Here is a 21,938-nt window from a genome sequence, read left to right as displayed (position 1 = left end):
CGCGGATTCAAATTTCTAGAAGACGGCCGCGGAGCCACCGAGCACGAGAAGTCTCTTTCCCAGTGGTCCGCCGGACGGGCCCACGTGAGCACCGAAAAGGAACGTGTATGTACATGGAAATATAGTAAATTTGATTTGATAAAATTTATTTAATCTAATTTTTTTAGTATATTATTTGATTAAAAAATTATTTCGATAGGTATAATAAAAAAATAAAAAATTTATTTAAAATGATACGGACATATGTTTTATAGATAATGTAATAGTAAAAAGAGAAGGTGGAATGACTAATATTAAATGAGAAGAGACGGTCTAACGAGAAGGTGAAATAAGTAATGTTAATGGAATGAGAAGATGAAATGACTAATATTTATGGAATGAGAAATGATTAAATTTTTTAATAAAAACTATGAAAAAGATTAAGTATTTTAATTTTAATTAAATATATATATTTTTGTTGATCCCAAGAGCGACATAATATCTATATAGCTAATCATAAATAATTAAAATTTATGATTTTATTATTATTATTATTATTATTATTATTATTATATTTGATAATTTTTTGTTGATCCCAAGAACGACATAATATCTATGTAGCCAATCGTAAATAATTAGAATTAATGATTTTATTATTATTCTTATATTTGACAAAAAAAAAAGATTATTGAGTATCTAAAACTTAAAGAGAATTCTTTTTCAAAAGTAAAAAAATATTTATATTATATGTTTCTTACCTTATTTGGATTGTTCGGTAAAACTTAAGTTAGTGTCGTTTCAGGCATCATAAGCCTATAATTATTATTTACAAACTTCACAATGAAAAAAAATCACTTTATATAATATAGAAATATTTTCCCTAGATGCACATTTTTGATAGACATTAACTTATGTGTCAAGTTTTGATTGATCGAAAATAATGATAATACAATTTATCTTTTATTATGCTCCTAGATAAGGTTTTCGCCCATCTCATAGCATAATGTTTGTTTAGAACTTAGATCATTGTTTTATGTATTGAAAAAAAATTAAGTAGAGTTTTATTTGCTTTTCAAGTTGTGGGTGAACTCATCGTATCTAAACAAAAGAGACACTTTGATCTCATCAAGCATTTTAGATACACTCATCATTCGGTCAACTCATCTTGACCGAATGCATCACAAATAAAAGAGATGTTCAGTCCATTATATACTACAGATTTTTTTTTTTTTTTTTTTAATCTTGAATGGATGTATCATGCCCAAAGGAGACACTTGATTGCATCAAGTATTTTAAATATTTACATATAAATGAGATATTTTAAGATGTGTCGGACACCTCATATGTATATGTATACGTATGTATTAGGTTGCGTTGTTGCACTTCGAGTGTATTTTTCTCCAAGTCCGATGCATCGGATGACATGAGCTCTAGAAAGCTTACGTGTATTTGGCGTGTGATGGTTGCAACTCACTTCACGCATCAGGAAGACCAAAACCTGGTTGGTCAGTCAAAATTAATCCCACCAAAGTTTGTTGGTCAAAATTGGCCCGATCTAACTTGGTCAAGCAGATGGACTAGACCAAAGTTGGTCAGACAATTTTTCCCAACATGGTTCTACAATATTTTCACTTTTGTATTGTAATATTTTTGCATGTTGGATCTTGGTGTTGAGAGAAGGGTGCTGCCTAATGGAGTGAGGTCGAGTTGGTATAAACTAGAGATATATTATAGTCGATATGATTTAGCTAACACGTTAGCATCACATATAGTTGATATGTCATCATTCATCATTTTAGATACCAATAACGTTTGCTATTCAATAATAATCTTATGGATGCACCATCAATTGACATATGTCAAGGTTGGATTTATGTAAATAGCATGACTAATTGATAAACTGTCTAATACCTGTTAGAAGTAGTTAACAATCTCCTCCCGCAATTATAGTTATTTCAGTAGAAACCTTTTATGCTCTACTTCAACAAATGCAAGTTTTAATGGGGATAATCCAAACCATCGCTTCGTACCTTCTCAACATACCCAATTAGCTTATCTAATTTTACCTATATTTGTGCCTCTTATTTTTACCCTTACCCCATCACCTATATCCGTTTTGAGCCAAATAATCGAGTCATATCCAACGTAGACCCAAGCACCCTATAAGTCACCTATGTCATTAGTAGCTTAAACCCAATCCTATTACAAAAACTAGAATTCGTGAATGAGGTCAGTCGATCAATCGAGCAAGCTTTTGATCGAGATTAGAGACCACATGCATAAAATGAACTAGCAATTGGTTAACATTCATAGAGAAATAAAACAAGAAAATTATCAAAAATATATTTATTTTCTCGATTTATTTTCATGAAAGATATAAACAAAAAGTCAGTTCCTCATGACTTTAGGCTTCTAATGTTGGACGTTTACGAAGGAAAGATTGACCCTTCAAAATATATAGTAGCATTCACTTCACATATGACTCTTTATAGAACTATAGACCCCCTTAGATGTTGGATATTTTTGACTAAGCCTAAGAGTTAATCTCATCCTTCAGACAATTAGATAGAGAGTTTGAGCTTAGTTTCATCAGCTATAGGCTCCTTAAGAAACCCACTACTTCTCTCTTAGCTATACGATACGAAGAGAAAGAATCTTTGGAAAGTTATACTAGGAGGTTTAACGATGAAGTTTGACAAGTTGCAAACCCAACCCCTTTTGTCCTCATCAATGTATTTATCGATAATCTCGAACCCTTTAGGTTTTCTATAAAGTTATTACTTAGCCTCCAACAATTTTTTCAAAATTATTATAAGAAGCCAACCACTATATTATTGTCAAGTCAATAATCATTAGCAAAAAAAAAGGAAAAACTAAGAAGATAATAAAAGAAGAGAAACTCCAAATCTAAGTTTGACAAAAAAAACTAAGGAATGATAAACCAAGAGGAGATCAACCCCCTTCTAGATGGGAGTTCATGCCACTCAATATTTCTTATACGGAATGATTTATATAGATTCGGGAGAAGGGACTCCTGTAGATACTTCGACCCTTGAGAGCTCTGTCGATAAGGAGGGATTTGACCAAATACAATCACTTTCATTAGGACCATGGACATAACATAAAAAATTACTATGCTCTAAAGGAATGACAAACCAAGAGGAGATCGACCCCCTTCTCGATGGACTATTCAATACTTCTCGCACTGAAGGATTCATGCAGATTCAGGAGAAGGGACTCTGGAAGACACTTCAACCCTTGAGAGGTTTGCCGATAAGGAGGGTTATGACTAGATACTATCACTTTCATTAGGACCATAAATATACCATCAAAAATTGCTATGCTTTGAAGGAGAAAATCAAAGATTTGGTTTGAATGGGACACCTTAATAAATTCCTTTATAGAATTCAAGAATCCTTATCGAGACCTTGAGACCTACTTAAGAGACAAGTGGACGTGATCATCGGTGGACCAGTGGCTAGGGGTAGTAGCTCATTTACTCGAAAGATGTATGCAAATGAGTCATAATTTAAAAAGTTCCACCCGAATGAAGATCAACCCATTGTATTTAAAGAAGAAAAGACCAACCACTTAGCCCTGGAGCACGATGATGCATTGGTGGTATCCCTTAGGATCACAAATGTATCAGTCAAAAGAATTTTGATCAATATAGGAAGCTCTACAAATGTATTATACTATGATACCTTTTAGAAAATTGACTTGTTGGCAAATGATCTTCAGTCCATCTCCTTCACCCTTATCGGCTTCACAAGAGAGTCAGTTACCTTGATAGAGTTATTGATATCTATATAACCTTCAAGGCTAATAATTGCACAGAAATGTGAAAACCAAGTTCCTGATCATCAACATTCCCTCGGCTTATAATTCTATCATCAAGTGAACTACTCTCAATCGAACACGGGGTATAGTGTCAACCTATTACATGACCCTCAAGTTCCTGGCCAGTTTAAAAGTAGGGGAGATTAAGAGTGACCCTAAGAAATCTGGATGATGCTACCTAACATCTGTCACCCTTTCGAAGAAGTTAAAGTTATTTGTTCAACAAATGGATCTGTGAGATCCCTCACCATTGACTTGACACCAGGTGGCAATGGAGTCATTGGAAGAAATTCCCCTAAACCCGAAATAGCCAAATTGCATAGCAAAAATAGGGTCAACCTTGACCCAAGAAAAGAAGAGAGAACTCATTAACTTCAACTCTGAAGTGTTTGTATGGTTAGCTAACGATATGCCCAGGATAGACCCTTATGTAGCATAGCATCGACTTAACATAAACCCAAAATACAAAGCTATCTGTCAAAAGCCTCGAAGATTCACTCTTGATTGCCAATGTAGTCATCATTAAAAAGAGTAATAGATAATGGAGAATGTGCATCAACTGCACTAATCTCAATCAAGTTTACCCAAAAGATAATTTTTCTCTTTCGACACATTAACTAGCTTATTGATCCACCTCCGGACATGAGCTGTTAACTTTATAGATGAATTCTCTAGGTACAATCAGATTAAAATGGCACTAAAGGATGATGAGCACATGACTTTCATCACTAAAGAAGGTTTATATTACTACAAGGTCATGCCATTCGGATTTAAAAATATAGAAGTAATATATCAATCGATAGTTAATAAAATGTTCTAATAATAAGTTGGGAGGAACATAGAGGTTTATGTGAATGACATATTGGTAAAGAGCCACACTATTAACATACACTTAGCTGACCTTGAGGAAACATTAACCATCATTAAAAAATTTTAGATGCAGCTAAATTCGACCAAGTGTACATTTGGTGTAAGTTTAGAAAAGTTTGAGCTTTGTGATACATCAATAGGGAATATATGGAAACCTAGAGAAGGTCCAGTTCATTATCAATATAAAGCCTATGAATTTCGTGAAGGAATTTTAACTAACAGGTCATATCAGCATGCTTAGTCAATTCCTATCTTAGACAAATGATCGATGTCCATCATTTTTCAAAATCCTAAAACATTCGAGGGACTTCCAATGGATTGAGCAGTGTTAAGAAGTGTTTGATACACTTAAGGGATACTTGATAGCTCCTCCCCAACTTTCCAACCCTCTGGTAGTCATAGGTGCCCTGCAAGCTAATCACGATGGCACATGTGACATGATATGCACTCTTTTTTTACTTATTATATTATTTAATATTTTATCACTTTATATTACTTATTATATATATATATATATATATATATATATATATATATATATATATATATATATATATATATATATATATATATATATATATATATATATATAGTGATGTCTATGAATTTGTGTAATGAGAATCAGATCGTGATAAGATCACAATAATAAGACCAATTCACCTTAAACACATCCTAAATAATTCGAATCATAGGTTACTCGAGAGGGACATTGAGATAACCAACAGACTGGTGTATGATATACCCGTCCATATGATGAAGGCAGTTGATCTTATAGCTGCTCGTGTGGGGACAACTATGAATATAGTGCATGTGCTCATTGGAGAATGAGTTCACTGATTGATTCACTCATGGAATGTTGAATGATTGATGATGCTTCATTGTCAGATATCAATTTCATCATCCCAGTCATATATCTAGTCCTTAGACTTGAGATACCAAGGATGTCCTGTATGAGTACTCCACTCTTTGATACTAGACTTATAGGTTTGAAAGTTTCAAATCTAACACAACTAGTCAACGAGAGTGGTAGCCAACCTTACGAGGACTATTAAGTATCGATAAAAAATCATCCTTTCTTGATGTCATGAGAGGAATATCTTATATGTACTTGCTCAAGCAAATCCCTAGCCAGGGTCATTCAAATTGAGAGAGAAAGAGTTCTCTAGGTAAATCTGATTAGAGTGAGTCTCGAGTAGAAACCATATGGGCCTGATAGGACCATGTCTCGAGTGAGTCTCTAAGATATTAGATGGATGAGGAACTATATATATATAATAATTGAGGATAGACAGGACCAATGGATTGGATTCCCCTACATCATCCGGGGACTATGGCATAGTGGCCTAGTACGTCTATAGTTGATGAGTTGAGTGAATTATTATGGAGATGATAATTCACTGAGCTAGAAGGAGTTTTGATGTGTATGACTCACAGTCAGCTCGATATTGGGTCTAGAGCGTCACACACATATAGTAGGCGTTGCGACGAGTAGAGATTCAAATTTAAGATATCTATTGGAGCCCCTATCTTATTAGATATCCAATAAGCCCATGAATGATTGGATCCTATGGATGAGATCCAATAAAAGCCAATGAGAGATTATTGGTAGAGACCCACTAATCTAAGAAACTTGGGTAGTTGGATAAATATCTAATATCTAATACGACGAGATCTATTAGGGTTAAGTTGATAGGGGAGGCTCTATAAATAGGAGGGAACCAAAGGGCCATGGGTTAGGTTTTTTAGCTGCCATCTCCTATTCTCCTTTTCCCCTCTCCTCCTCAGCCATCAACCCCTATTTGTGGCATGTGGACAATAAAAAGGGGCAACCCCTTCTTGATTACGTGGTGTGCGCGACGAGGAGATTTGGGTAGTGATTTGAGGAGCATATTCGCAGCCTCTACTGTGTGGATCACCATTAGAGAGGAGGATAATTGATATCCTTTATCCTCTCCCACAGATTTATAAGAATTCAGGGATATACAATCTCCCTAGGTAACATAATTTTTCTTATATGTGTAGTTTTTTTGATTTCGTGATTTTTTGTGCATCAATCTTTACATGATGATGAAACCTTCTTTTTTACGAGAAATTATAGAACTATATTTTTTGTTCTTCTACTGCGCATGTGATCTCGCCATAGATTTTTCTACACCCTCACCTTGAGAGGAATTATACTTATACCTATTCATAACCCCAATGGCCATAAGCTCAATTCTAATTTGAGAAAAGTAACAAATCCAAAGCCCTATGTATTATACTAGTCATACACTTAAGGATGCAAAAACTCAATATCCAAATTTTAAAAGCTAACTTATAAGTTGATCTTGGTAGTCAAAAATTTTTGACCCCTACTTCTAGGCTCATATCATTATCATGATAAATCAACCAATATGTTAGATCCTTTCTATGCCCGATACCACAAGAAGGCTCCGTAAGTGGACAATTAAACTTATTAAAATTGACATAACTTATAAGTCGGGTATTGTTATTAAGGCACATGCTATCGTCGACTTTGTGAAGAAATGACATTTACTAAGGAGATATCCAAAGATGTAAAATGTTGCACATTGCATGTAGATGGGTCAACTATATAGACTAGTGGAAAGATGAGTCTTGTCCTAATAAGTCCGGAAGAGAAAGCATATGAGCATGCATTTTGTTTTAACTTTCATATTACTAATAATAAGATAGAATATGCAGCTCTTTTATTAGGACTAAAGCTAGTTAAAGGCATTGAATTTTAACTAGCTACTAGCCAAATCAATAGCACATATGAGGCTTGTGACTTTACTATGATATTATATCTTATGAAGGTAAAATCGATAATAATCAATATCTGAATGTTCAACAATAAGTAAATTCCATGAAAAGACAACATGACAATTGATAAATCATCGATATCATCGACTAGTGAGTCGGTATAGTTAGTCCACTATCAAAGGTGCAGGCTCATTTAGGTGCCTCTTCCTGGCTGACATGAGAGACTTGGTGAGGTGAGACTACATAGGCTACCCGGTCAAAAGCTATTATGTCGGTGTTGACCTGGTTCGGGATGACCAAGTAGGTGGATTGGGATCTACTTGGCTGCAAGGTCTCTCCTTAGAGGTTGGGTCATCCGGGTGTCTTTGGGCGACCGACGTCTGGGTTGCCTAGCGCAGCCCCTTCAATGCTTAAGTCAATGAAAGAGAGAAGATAGCAGTGTAAGCTATATATCTGAGTTAGTGTGTAAAGAGCCCCCTTCTAGCATGTGCTCGAGGGTAGTTTTTATACCTCTTCAGTGATCTATAGTCTGTAGGTTATTAGCATCCGTTGATATTTTAGGCTCGTCTATTCTGGGGCAACTATTCTGACCCAGCACTATGGGGGCTATCCCCCCACTTTTGAGTGTCACTTCGTGCAATTTTGAGTGATGTAGATTCTGTTTTACATCGTTTTTGAGCCGAACAATGTCACTTTGGGATATAGTCATTTTTTAGACGGGCTATATATGCGTGACTCCGATTGGAGTGGCATCATCTATGATCTGAGGTGGCTGCCAACTGGATGGTACTCAAATATTCTCTATTAGCAACAAACACTCTTTTTTTACCACACCTCAAAAAACATCCTCTACCATCCAAAGAAATCACCATGATGGTTTTAAAAAACTAGGGTCCTTCCCAACGCGCCAACTGAGGTAAGAAAAATATGTAGGCAATAAGTATGATATTGCATACTGGATGGGATGCTTTATAAATGATCCATATAACATATGTTGTTGCGTTGTCTCCACCTCACCAAAGTTGCCCATATATTGTTCGAAATATATGATGATACCTACGAGGAGTATTTTGGTGCATAAACTCTGGCATTTAAAATATTATAACAAAGTTATTATTGGTCAGCCCTCAAACTTAATGCCAAGAAGTACATCCAATGCTGTAACAGGTGCTAGTGTAATTCCCAAGTCTAAAGACTACATGTAATAGAGTTAATCCCTATCAATATGGCTTAGCCTTCGCACGATAGAGATTAGATATTCTCAAGCCTTTCCCACTAGTTGTAGGACATAGAAAATACCTGATGGATGGGGTGGATTACTTTATTAGATAGGCCAAGGTCGAGCCATTAGCATTAATCATAGAAAGGTAGATTGAACAATTTATTTAGAAGAACATCATATCTTGGTTTGGAGTGTTGCAAGTACTAGTCATGAGCAATGAAACATAATTCAACAATACTAAGTTTAAAGAATTCTATAATTTCTTTACAATTTACTTAAGGTTCAGCTCAATAGCCTATATGCAACCTTACGATTGAGTAAAAATAACTAACCAAGACAAATTAGATGACATAAAAGAAAGAGTCTTAGGAGCTAGGGGAACATATATGGATGAACTCTCAAGTATGTTATGGAGGTGTTGAATTATACCAAAGGTTTCTACTAGGGTTACATATATGGATGAACTTTTGCTTAGCTTATAAAACAAAAGTAGTACTTCTAATCGAGATGGCATTAGTGATTGTTTGAACTTAGCACTTTATCGAGGAAGAATTAAAGGTGGGGCTCAGAGTAAATTTATTGATGAAGTCAATCCCCAAGCACACTTTAAGAGCAAAGCATACAAAAAGGTGATTGCTAAAACTTTGAATACTAAAGTTCATCCTTATTGACTGAAGATGATGACTTATTTTAAGAATCAAAATCATTGACTTGGGAAGGATCATATCGAATTTGGGAAGGAAATCTAACCACAAACTTACCAACTCCAAACTTTCAATGGTTCAGTTATTCCCAGGACTTAAGCACATTTTAAATCTTAGGAAATATTACCCTTGACATTATATTCCATAGCATAATTACAATATAATTTGTAACCATATGGGATTACAAAATCTAAAGATATAATTCTCATAGACTATAATAAAACTTATTTGAAAATATTACACCATCCTTGGGAGTCCTTACATGTTAAAATAGATCTGAGAGAAAGAGAGAGAGAGAGAGAGAGAGAGAGAAAGAAAGGGAACAACAAACAATAAAAATAAAAGAGGAATGATTCACCCGATCATTTTTTAGAATCTCTACAATCTTATTAGGATCAAGAACGATACTAAGAGGAGGAGGAGAAGGGGGGTTGTGGGGGTGAATTAGTGCAGCGGATAAAATCACGTTGATTTGGAAATCTTGTTTGATGAAAACGTATCAACAAAGTGAGTTTAACTTTGAAAGCTTATAGAAGAGTACAATGAGAAAGTAAAGCAAGTAAGATAGTTTGCAGTAAAGGTAAATTACACAAATAGAAATGCAAACTGAGTTTTATAGTGGTTCGATCATCGTGATCTATATCCACTCCCGATTTCTCTTCTGTCGAGGCCACTGGCATCCACTAGTGGTCTTCCTTCAATATGCAAAGTCTAACCTCCTTATTACAACTATATTATCCTTTTGACAAGTTCAGGAGAGAACCTTCACACCCCCACTATCTCCTCTCTTAAACTTTACTAACACTTAGAATTTGAGAAGAGTTATCACACGATTACAACAGTATTTTATTCTTTTTTTACTTTTAATTCTTATATATGTTAACAAGGGATGAGAGGGGTATTTATAGGCCTCAACTGGATTCAAACTTGGAGCTTAAAAGTACCTCATCCCTGGTTTTTGGGGTATTGGCAGTACCACTGCCTACAGCACTGACATTGGGCAATACTACCGCTTGGGAGACTGTATTTGGGTGATACCACCGTCTAGATTGGCGGTACCATAGCCTAATAGTCTCGGAGACTGAGTTTGGGCGATACCACCGCCCAAACTAGCGATACCACCACCTGACATAGTCTCGGAGACTATGCCACCGATGATTCCATTTGTTTAGTTATTGTTTAGGCCTTTAACTTAGCCCAACACAACTCAAACTTGGGCTCAATTGGCCCTCTAATTGAGTTGGCCCAATTTCAACCCAATTACGCCTAAAACCTACTTCAATCTAGATAATTATTACAAAGCTTGAATCAAATGTTATCCGGCATGTCATTGGTTCATCGATGCTTCATCCGATTCTTCGACGCATCATCCTCTCTTGTGGCCTATTGATCAATCGACTAGTTGACATCTGCAACTCCGATTTTCTTGGTGTAATTTTCGCTCTTCTTGGCCTGATGCCCGAACCCATGGCCTGAAATCTTCTGTCGATACGTCGACCGATCCTCCGATTCGACATCTAATCTTCTGACATGTTTCACTTTGGCCTAACATGATTCTTCCTACTTTAATTGTCTCTCCTTGATCGAAACTTTCTACGTCACTCAAAACGCAGATCAGATCATAAACACATCAATTGGTTTCATCATCAAAATTTGAGATTCAACAAATCTCATATGGGATCGGACCGAGGAGGAAGAGGATTAGTGACAGGGCCAGATCTTCTAGAAGCACCTCCCCAGCTTCTAGAGGTGACCCTTCTATGGCTCTTTCTGCCATCAAGGTCATCTCTACCTCGTCAATAGCTTTAATTGCTCCTCCCTCTGCATAGGTTGTCATCTCGCTTCGTTCATCAATACCAATTGAGCTAGCCATGACAACCTTCTACTTGGTCAGATAGATGATGGTGGAATCTATGGGAAGAGGTAGAGAGATGTGGTCATGCTTAGCTTGGGAGATAGCCAGTTCATAACCATAGGCAAAGGAGTGATGTCCTAGCCTAGTTAATTTCATTTTAAATTCTTGATAGGCTTTGTATTTGGCCAGCCCGCTCTCCTTTATGCTCTCTAACTACTGAAATAGCTCATCGTTATGATGGTAGGTTCCTCATACATCTTCAAGGCTAACTCCTAGGTCTGAAGTAAGTTGGTGTCAACTTCGTCTTCGACTTCAACTTCTAGGGCTCTTTGGTAGGTCTTTTCCCTATCAATCCTTGCAACCTCTATTGACTTCTCTAGTGATCAGCCTCCCTTAAATTTATTATCACCTTCTCTTTCACTGTAGCCATTGCACCGTCTAGCTCGTTGACCTAAGCTTGAAGTTGGGTGGCCTCCTATGTTGCTATTGTAGCCCCCTCTAACTTGACCTAGGCTTATATCAGATCTACCTTTTCTTCTATTGTGACCTCTTGGTGACCACATCGTCCCACTCCCTCTTTAGAACTTCAACCTTCTAAAGAAGATGACTGACAATTATCAAGGAGTCCGGGACTTGATCCAAAATTATAGTCATGAGATGTTGATTCTATTATTATAAAGTAAAGCCCCATGTGTTAAGAGACTTAAAAGATAAAACCCTCAAAACAAAGAAAGAGATAGTAGATGTTTACCATAACTAGATGTACATATGCAAGTGTTAGATAAGAGATCCTCGATGGATCTAAAGTACATGCCCTTGACCAGAGAGGGGTGCATTAAACATTAATTCCAAGTGATGGCCTCACTTTGAACCACCCATGGTTAATGAAACCGGGGAGGTTCTAGTTTAGGAAGCAAATCTTTCCTTCGCTTATTGGCCTTCCCATTGCTAATTCATAATGATAGGATCTTCGTCAAATAAGCAAAATCCCTACTATTGATGAAAGTAACGAGCTATGCTGGGTAGTCGACGGTCCCACCCTTGAAGCATTAGAGTGATGAGTGATAGTGGGTTGTGGCTATTATTGTTGTGATGCCTCTGAGTCAAGGGTCTGGGCCCACTCTTCTTCCAACCTCTCCCTTGGACGACGAGAGTTGGATCCCCTCAAAGGCCCATTAGTAAGGATGCCTCCTCATGATGCCTCCTCAAGCTAGGAGGAGGTGGAGGCATAGGTAGTGTTAGAGGGCACTTCTGCTTGGCATAGGGTCCAGATGACTCCCTTCCTTCAATAATTAATCAATAGTGATTCCTACTGACCTCCAATTCCTATTAAGCCTAAGTTGGCTCGAATCAAGAGGTAATGCTCTTTGTTTGCCTTCCTCAACCTCTTCGATGATTATACTCGAGAATACTCCTCTAAATATCTATATTTGCATAAGAAAAATCAAGTGTTAAACAATTCATGTGAGTTCTTAAGCAATAACAATTCCAATTCCTTACCTTGAGGAGCTGGGCTTAGGTCTACATTAACAAGCTACTACTCACTCATCTATAGGATGAGGATGGACTCAAATAGGACCACAGATAGTCTTTTAAATTACCATACTTTTGTCAAGTGTAACCTTGAGTAGTAGTGGAAAACTTTTGATTAAACCAATTTAAATTGATTAGCGAATCATATCTCAAAAGAATAAAAAAAAGAAAAACCTCCTCTTCCCTTTACAAGAGGTCAGAGCACACTTAACCCAACAACTAGGTGGTCAGGTGAGAGAAAGTATGTTGACTCTGTATAGACTATAGTTGACAAATAGAAGATTTAACAATAGAGAGATATGTGTCTCCACCAACTCCTTGACAAAAGTCACAAGAAAGCATTAGGAATTTAGCGCCATATGAGAGGATGAAAATTTTTAATAGTTAAAAGTCTCAACAAAAAACAAAAAATAGATGAAGGGGGAAGCAAAGTTCCACCTCTCATCCATGTGAGTTCAAAACATGTGACATGATACATAAGGTTGGTAACCTAACGAGTAGGCACTAACTTGAACTCAATCAGAATGTGATAGACCTCTCAAAAAATATCCAAATTAGATGCCTTCAATATCAAGTCTAAGTCGAAGGACTCTACACTATGTGGCGAAGCCCCATCGCATGATGGATTTTGTTGGGGGGGTAGCCTCTATCGGAGTGGCCAACTTGGCTCCTTCTGAGGCTAAAGCTTTCACTATCAACACCAAGGGAGGTGACAAGGATGATGTCCTATCTAAGTCTGAGTGTTGAAGGAGGTAGTTGAGGAAGATATCATAGACCTTTAAGCTGGATTACTAGGATGCCTTGAGAGTTCATTTGTAGAGTCTTTGATTACAAAGTGTAGGTGAGAAATCTCTAAAGCAACTGATGTGTATTTATAGGAGGTAAAGATAATGTTTACCATGACTAGATGTACATCTGCAAGTGAATTAGTGCTTTCATAAAACTTATGTCAATTCGGAAATTTCGTTCAATAAAGTCGTGTCGGAAAGATGTTTAACTTAAAAATGTATGAAAGCATAATGAGTATAGTGAGAGTAAGAAATTAATTTGCAATGTAAATGAAAAGCATAAAATAAAATGTAAACAAGATTTTATAGTGGTTCGGTCATCTCGACTTACATCAACTCCCGATTCCTCTTTACTCGAGACCATCGACTTTCACTACCGATCTTCTTTCTAATGGACAAAAATCAATTACCCTTACAACTCTTTCTCCTTTTCATAGACTCAAGAGAGAACCTTTATACCTCACTCATCCCTTAGAAACATTTTAACTCTACGAAAAAGAGACTCACTAACTTTAGAGAGATTACAACATATTTTTTCTCAAGTATATTTTTTCCCTTTTCTACTTAATTTTGTGCACTTCCAAGCAGAAATAACTAGGGTATTTATAGACCCCAAATGACTTTAAAAATAAAGTCCAAAAAGGTCTCATCCCGGGATTCCCAAGTCCTGACGGTACCACCGTTTGCATTGGACGAAACTATCGCTTGTAGCATTGACACTGGACAGTACCATCGCTTGACAGCCTCCGAGACCGAGCTCTTGGAGATTGAACCTCTAGCGGTTCTATCACCTGGTCTGGTGGTACTACTGCCTAACCTAACTTTTGGGTCACTGAATGAGCCTCCCAATAGGCTCAAATCAATCCCAAGTCAAGCCCAATGAGCTCCTAATTGAGTTGGTTTAATTACATTCAATACTAACTTAATTATAACATAAACTAATTCAATCAAGACATAATTGATTATAAGCATGAATCACATATTGTCTGGCATGTTATTGGTTCATCTGGTGCTTCCTCCGATCCTTCGGCACTTCGTCTGACCCTTCGACGCTTTGTCCGACCTTTCGGTACATCATCTTTTTCTTCGGCATATTATCCAATCGGCATGTTGACCTCCGCAACATCTGATCTTCTTGGTGTAATTTTCAATCCTTCTAGCCCGATGCCCGAACTTATGGCACGAAGCCTTCTGCCAATAGGTCGATTAGTCCTCTAACCCGACATCCAATCTTCTGACATGTTCCATTCCGGCCCAACCTCTGATTCCACTACTTTAATCAATTTATTTTTCCCCTATTAAAGCTAATCCTACGTCACTTAAATACATATTAGATCATAACTCATCAATTAATTTCATCATCAAAATCCAAAATTCAACACTTAAAAAATAAACTATATTAAAAGATACAGTTGATACGAGAGAGTGAACATTTTGAAAGATCGATTAAGTTGGAGTAATGCAACTTTGACATATATTTATCCGCTTTTGAATGATTAAGCTTTACAGGATAATGGAAAGTAAAATAAAAAAGATTATCCATCTTTGTGATACTTCTTAGTGTTTTTTTTTTTTTTTTTTTTTTTTTCTGATATAAGGAATTCAAGGCTTCTTGGCTATTAACTAAAGGAACCGTGATAAGTTCAAGCTATTGTTAAAGGCATGAGTGAGTATATAGGGATCATGATCGGCCACTTGATGAGTCCTATCGTTGAATTTCAAAATATAACTGGATAAAGACTCATCCTCACTTTACCGAATGGTTAATAAGGCTAGTGTGGTTTTCTTTAGATGTTGAACCCAAATAAGGTAGAGTTTAAATTCTTTCATCAGTTACTTGAAGGGTACAATCGAGGCAAAGGTGGGAGGACTATTCCTAGATATTTCTTTAGAGAGTAGCTAGGAAAACCTAAGATGTTTATAGGTCATTTGTTGCCCTACATGTGGCAATATGCCTTATGAGATCAACACTTCCATCGAGGGTCTCAAGTTTTGATAAGCTAAACTTGGAAGGGATAAGATTCTCTTCAATTTATTGAGAGATTACGGTCTTGAGTTCGACGAGTTACTTAGAGGTCCTTGTAGATAAGATTCTCTTCAATTTCTTTTGTAACTAATAAGCAATCAGACTAGTGATATTGTACACTATACCAATTGTGGGAGAAAAATGATGATGATCTACATTATCTTGGCCAAAGCCTGTGCCTATTGGTTGAGGCCAAGAAAAGCATTGAGTTGTATAATAACTTAAGTTAAACTCCTTATTGGGAGAGTGGACTAGTTTTTTCGAAATCGTAATTGAGAACGTTGGTCCAAAGGACCAACCCAAATGCTTATGTGGAGATAAAGGTAGAGAGGCCTTGGTCCAAAGCCAATAGTTGAAGCAATTTTCAAGAGAGGATTTCTTCACCGAGATGTTCTTGTGAGACTTCTTGTGCTTAATTTTTTCATGACAGGACTCTCCTCTTAGTGCTAAATTAATATGGGTAGATTTGATTATCAATTTGAGTTAATAAATTTGATTCGACCTGATTAAGGGTAAATTATATTTATATCTCATATCTCACTTTATATAAAAGATCTTGTCCAAGATTTGTCCAATAAAACCTCTCTAATGGTCTTTATTGTGCATTTGTAGGCATTAAAAGTCTGCGAGTATTGTTTAATAAATTCTTAGTGAAAGTGTACAACGAATGTTTGGCATTGTAATGGCAAGTTCTGATTGGTCCAATATAATGGCAAAGTAAGGTAGCATACGGCGTAGATGGAGCTATGTCGCAGATAATGCAAGCTTATGTGGATATCCATCGCGCTCTCATTGGGCGGCGCAGGGCCAAAACATTGGGGCTGTGCTGATCATTATCTAAAGTCTGCATGATGTGATCACTGCGTACTGTTCGGGGTTGACGTAATCCAAAGAATCTGTCTCATGAAACGATGTGTACATCTCATCGTTGGCCATCAGCGATGTGTAGTATATCTACAACTACGTTGCTGTGGATCGATGATCACACGGTGGTTGTACACCCAAGTGGATCACTTTCCGCCTTCGATTTCCTGAGAATTATAATATAACAAAAAATAGAAGTACATCCAAATATGGCCTATATAACTTAATTGAATGTGATTTTATCCTCTCGATGTAAGATTTTGTTCAAGTCAACTGAATCCACTTCAGATTGAGTTATCAATGCATCGATGTACAGTACTATTCACCCTAATTTTCTGTTGGGTCGAGACCATATACGAGCTTGGATCGGATGATTTGAAACTGAACTCAAATCTAATGTATAGAAAAAAAAAAACAAAAATAGACGTGTATGGTAAGGGCAGCGAGGGTGTGCCTGCGGCGAGAAAGAAACAGTGAGAGAAAAAGGTAAGGTTTCTAGATTTTTGATAAATGATTAAGCGGTTAAATTCTATCAGTTTTTGACTTAAATTTTATATAAAGAGTTTTTATAATAAACCCTACAATCTTAATAATATCAATATACAATTTATCCTCTTTAAGATATTTTTTTATTGTACTTATTTTGTGAGATCTAAAATTTTTCTTTTATGAAATCCATTTGTGGTGATGATTATATGTTCTGGTTGAGTCAAGATCCATATTTTTAATGTTATTATGTTCATATGATTATTCTAGAGAAGATTTATTATAAATTTATTATCATTATTGGTGATAATGGAAGTTTGAAATGGACTACGGTCCCGTGATTTTTCCAGCATTGAGTTTTCCACATAAAAATTTTAGTATCTCATTTTATGATTGATTTATTGTTCTATTGTTCATGTTGCTCTGGTTAGTATTTGCTTTTGATAACAAGTTGATATTTTGATAAGGAACCCATTTTGATACACAAAGAGGGAAAATAACTATTCTACTATAATAATGAAAGAGTCAGATGATATGATTAAAATGAACTCATCAAATTATTTCACTTAGAGGCATAAGATGAAAGATTTATTATATTGTAAAGATTTGTATAAGCCCATCAAAGTTAAAGACAAACCTTCTACCATGGAAGTTATTGCCTATATTAGAAGATGAATTGATATAAATTTACATGAGCATATTTTTTATGAAACCAAAGTTGATGTTGTTTGGCAAAGGTTAGAAAATCTCTTTGTGAAAAAGATAGTGGAAAATAGAATTTCTCTTCTCAGAAGGCCTATCAATTTGAAGTATAAAGTCTGTGATAATATTATTGAGCATATAAGCCTATTTTAGAGTCTTACAAATAAGCCGGTTGTTATGAAAATGAATATAGATGATGAGATGCAAGAATTATCACTTCTTTGTTCTTTACCAAAAAGTTGAGAAATGTATATGGTGATAATTTGTAACTCCATGCCAAATGAGACTTTAACTATAGATATGGTTAAAAATAATTTACTAAATAAAGATATCAGAAAGAAAGAACAAAGAGAATCTTCTTTTGGTGCATTTGTTACTGAAAAATAAAAAAGACGTGGAAGAAGTGATCCACATAGTTATAGAGGAAGATCTAAGTCTAGAAGAGATATCAAATGTTTCCACTGCAACAGGCTAGGTCACATGAAGAAAGAGTGTATGTTTTGAAATCGAGAACAAAAAAAAAAGAAGAAAAATGTGAAAAAGACCAATACAGTCGTTGTTGAAGGTGATATCATTATTGTTTGTGATGATAGTTGTGTAAGTCTTACAACTTAGGATAATAACTGGATAATTGACTCTAGTGTTTTATTTCATATTACTTCTCATGATGATATCTTCAAATCTTATACTACTGGTGATTTTGGTAATATGTCAGAATGAAAAATAGTGGTACATTTAAGATTATGAGTATTGGAGATATTTGCTTGAAGACCAGTATTAGGAGCAAATTAATACTCAAAGATGTCAGACATATTTCAGATATTCATCTTAACTTGATATCTATAGGCAAATTTGATGACGAGGGATTTACACACTATTTTGATGAAAACAAATGGAAACTCACTAAAGGTTCTCTAATTGTGACGAGAGGAAAGAAGTTCAACTTTTTCTATGTCATAAAAACTAAGCTACACAAAGGAGAGATTAATGTAATTAGAATGGTGAAAGTATAGATCTTTGTCACAAGAGACTTGGTCATATCAGTGAGAAGCGACTTCAAACTCTTATTGGAAAATAGTTCTTACCAAAGTTGCAAGGTATATCTCTTAAATTTTGTGATCATTACTTAGTTGAAAAAACACATAGAGTTACCTTTCATATATATCCATCATATAGAAAATCAAATGTTATTGATTTGATTCACACTGATGTTTGTACTATGCAAACCAGAACTCTTGAAGGTACTCTTTATTTTGTTACTTTCATTTATGATCATTCTAGAAAAGTTTGGACTTTTGTTTTGAAATCTAAGAATCAAGTACTCAATATTTTTAAAGAGTTTTATGTCAGTGTTAAAAGAGAAACTAGCAGAAAGTTAAAATGTATTCGAGCAAATAATGGTGGCGAGTACAAGGGTCATTTTGAGAATTATTATAGGTTCTATGATATCAGGCTTAAGAAAATAGTTTCTAAAACTCTCTAGTAAAACGGAATGGTCGAAAGAATGAACAAAACCATTGAAGAAAGTATCAAGTGTAAGCTTTCTCATGTCAAATTATCTAAGTCATTTTAGGTGAGGCTATGGGAACTACAATTGATTTGATAAATCTTTCTCCATCAGTTCCTGTAAAAGGTGATGTTCCAGATAAAGTATGGAAAGGAAAAAATATATTTTATAATCACTTAAGAGTCTTTGGGTACAAAGTATTTGTTTATTTTCTTAAAGATGAGATCCAGTGAATAAGAAGATTATTAGAAGTAGAGATATTATATTTCTTGAAGACCAATTGTTTGATGATAGTGATAATATTGAGAAGCCAAAAATCTCTGTTTATATTCCTTGGAGTTTGGGTCCAATTCCTTCACTTGTAGTTCATGATGATCATGGGGGAGGTGAATAAGAAGGTTATGGTGAGAATATTGATGATGATGCTTCTATAGTTGATTATGTTGAACTAATTGAACAAGTCCCTCCACATGTCATTGAGATTTCATTGAGAATATTCACAAGAGAACGATAATCATCTACTAGATATCCTCCACTGAGTATGTCATGCTTACTGATGGGGGAGAGCCAGAAACTTACTAAGAAGCTATTTTACATGAGCATAAGAATGAGTGGGTTAAATCTATGTAAGAAGAAATGAGATCCTTACTTGAGAGTCACACCTATGACTTAGTAAAGTTGCTTAAAGAGAAAAAAAACTCTCAAGGATAAATGGGTTTACAAATTGAAGACTGAAAATAATAGCTTACAACAAACATATAAGACACGACTAGTTGTAAAAAGATTCAATCAGACAAAAGGTATTGACTATGAAAAAATATTATCTCCCATGGTGAAAATATCCTCTATCCGAGATGTTCTTGGTTTGACTACCCGCTTGAATTTAGAAGTTGAGCAACTTAATGTGAAAACAGTATTTCTTCATGGTGACTTAGAAGAAGAAATTTACATAGAGCAACCAAAAGGTTTCAAAGTCAAGGGAAAAGAAAATCTAGTGTGCAAGCTTAGAAAAAGCTTATATAGACTTAAACAAGCACTCAGACAGTGGTATAAGAAGTTTGATTCATTTATGATGAGCCAATGGTACAATAGAACCATATTTGATCATTGTATGTCTACGAAGAAGTTTTCAGATGATGATTTCATCATTCTCCTACTATATATTGATGATATGTTGATTGTTGTTCATGATACTGGTAAAATTGAGAAGCTTAAAAGAGAACTAAGTAAGTCTTTTGCCATGAAAGACTTAGGATCAACAAAACAAATACTTGACATAAAGATTCTTCGTGATAGAAAAAATGAAAGATTTGACTATCTTGAGAGACCTACATTGAAAATGTTCTTGAAAGATTCAACATGAGTAACGCCAAAGTAGTTCATTCTCCGCTTGTAGGTCATTTTAAGCTTAGTTTGAAATAATATCCTATAAATGATAAAGAAAAAAAAGAAATATCTAAAGTGTCTTACTTATGTGCAGTAGGTAGTTTTATATATGCTATGGTTTGTACTAGGCTAGATATAACTCATGTAGTTGGAGTTATCAGTCGATTTCTCTTTAATCCCGGTAAGGAACATTGGGCAGTAGTAAAATGGATATTAAGATATATAAAAGGTACTTTCAGGTTGTGTTTATGTTTTTGCAATTGTGAACCTATTCTAGAATGGTACACAAATGATACTGATTCTAAGAAGTCCACTTCGGGATTCTTGATGACATTTGTAGAGGGAGCAATCTCTTGGCAATCTAAATTACAGAATTGTATTGCTCTATCAACCATAGAAGCATAATATATAGCAATTACTGAAACCTACAAGGAAGCTTTGTAGATGAAAAAGTTTCTATAGGAATTGTACTTGAAACAAGAAGGATATACTGTTTACTGTGATAGTCAGAGTGTCATTCACCTCTCCAAGAATTCAACATATCATTCTAGATCTAAGTATATTAATGTTAGATATCATTCATGATATGCTTGAGATAAAAGAATTACACTTAGAAAAGGTACATAACAATGAGAATAGATAAGATATATTGACAAAATCTTTGCCTAAAAAGAAGCTTGAAGTATGTAGGTGAAGAGTGACTTAGTACAATCTACCATATGAGCTGTAGGGAGAGAATTCTTGCTTCTAGCCCATATATGGGCTTGGACCGGATGATTTAGACGTTGAACCAAAATTTGATGTATTAAAAAAAAGAAAAAAGGGAAACAAAAGCAAACGTGTATAGTGAGGGCAACGAGCACGTGCATAAGGAGCTGAGAAAGAAATATAGAGAAAGAAAGTTAAGATTTTGGTAAATGATTAAGCGATTAAATTTTATTACTTTTGACCCAAATTTTATATGAAGAATCATTGCAATAAGCTTTACAATTTTAACGGTACCGATCTACAGTTTATCCTCTCTAATGTGCTTTCCTATTATATCTATTTTGTGATACCTAAAATTTTTCTGTTATCAAATCCACATATGGTTATTATATATTATGATTGAATCAAGATCTATATTCTTGATGTTATTATGATCATTTGATTATTCTATAAAAGATTTATTGTAAACCTATTATCATTATTGGTGATAGTAGAAGTTTAAAGTTGATTACGATTCCTTGGTTTTTATTGCATTAAGTTTTTCTGATGAAAATTTTAGTATCTCATTTTTTGATTGATTTATTATTCTATTATTTATGGTATTCTAGTTGATATTTATTTTTGATAATAAATTAATATTTAATAAAAAAATTATTTTGATAGAAAAAAATTATTTCACTATAATAATTTTTCGAACCCTTACCA

This window comes from Musa acuminata, chromosome BXJ2-5 (genome assembly GCF_036884655.1).
Source record: "Musa acuminata AAA Group cultivar baxijiao chromosome BXJ2-5, Cavendish_Baxijiao_AAA, whole genome shotgun sequence".
Lineage (NCBI taxonomy): Eukaryota > Viridiplantae > Streptophyta > Magnoliopsida > Zingiberales > Musaceae > Musa > Musa acuminata.
This window is presented reverse-complemented; position numbering follows the sequence as displayed.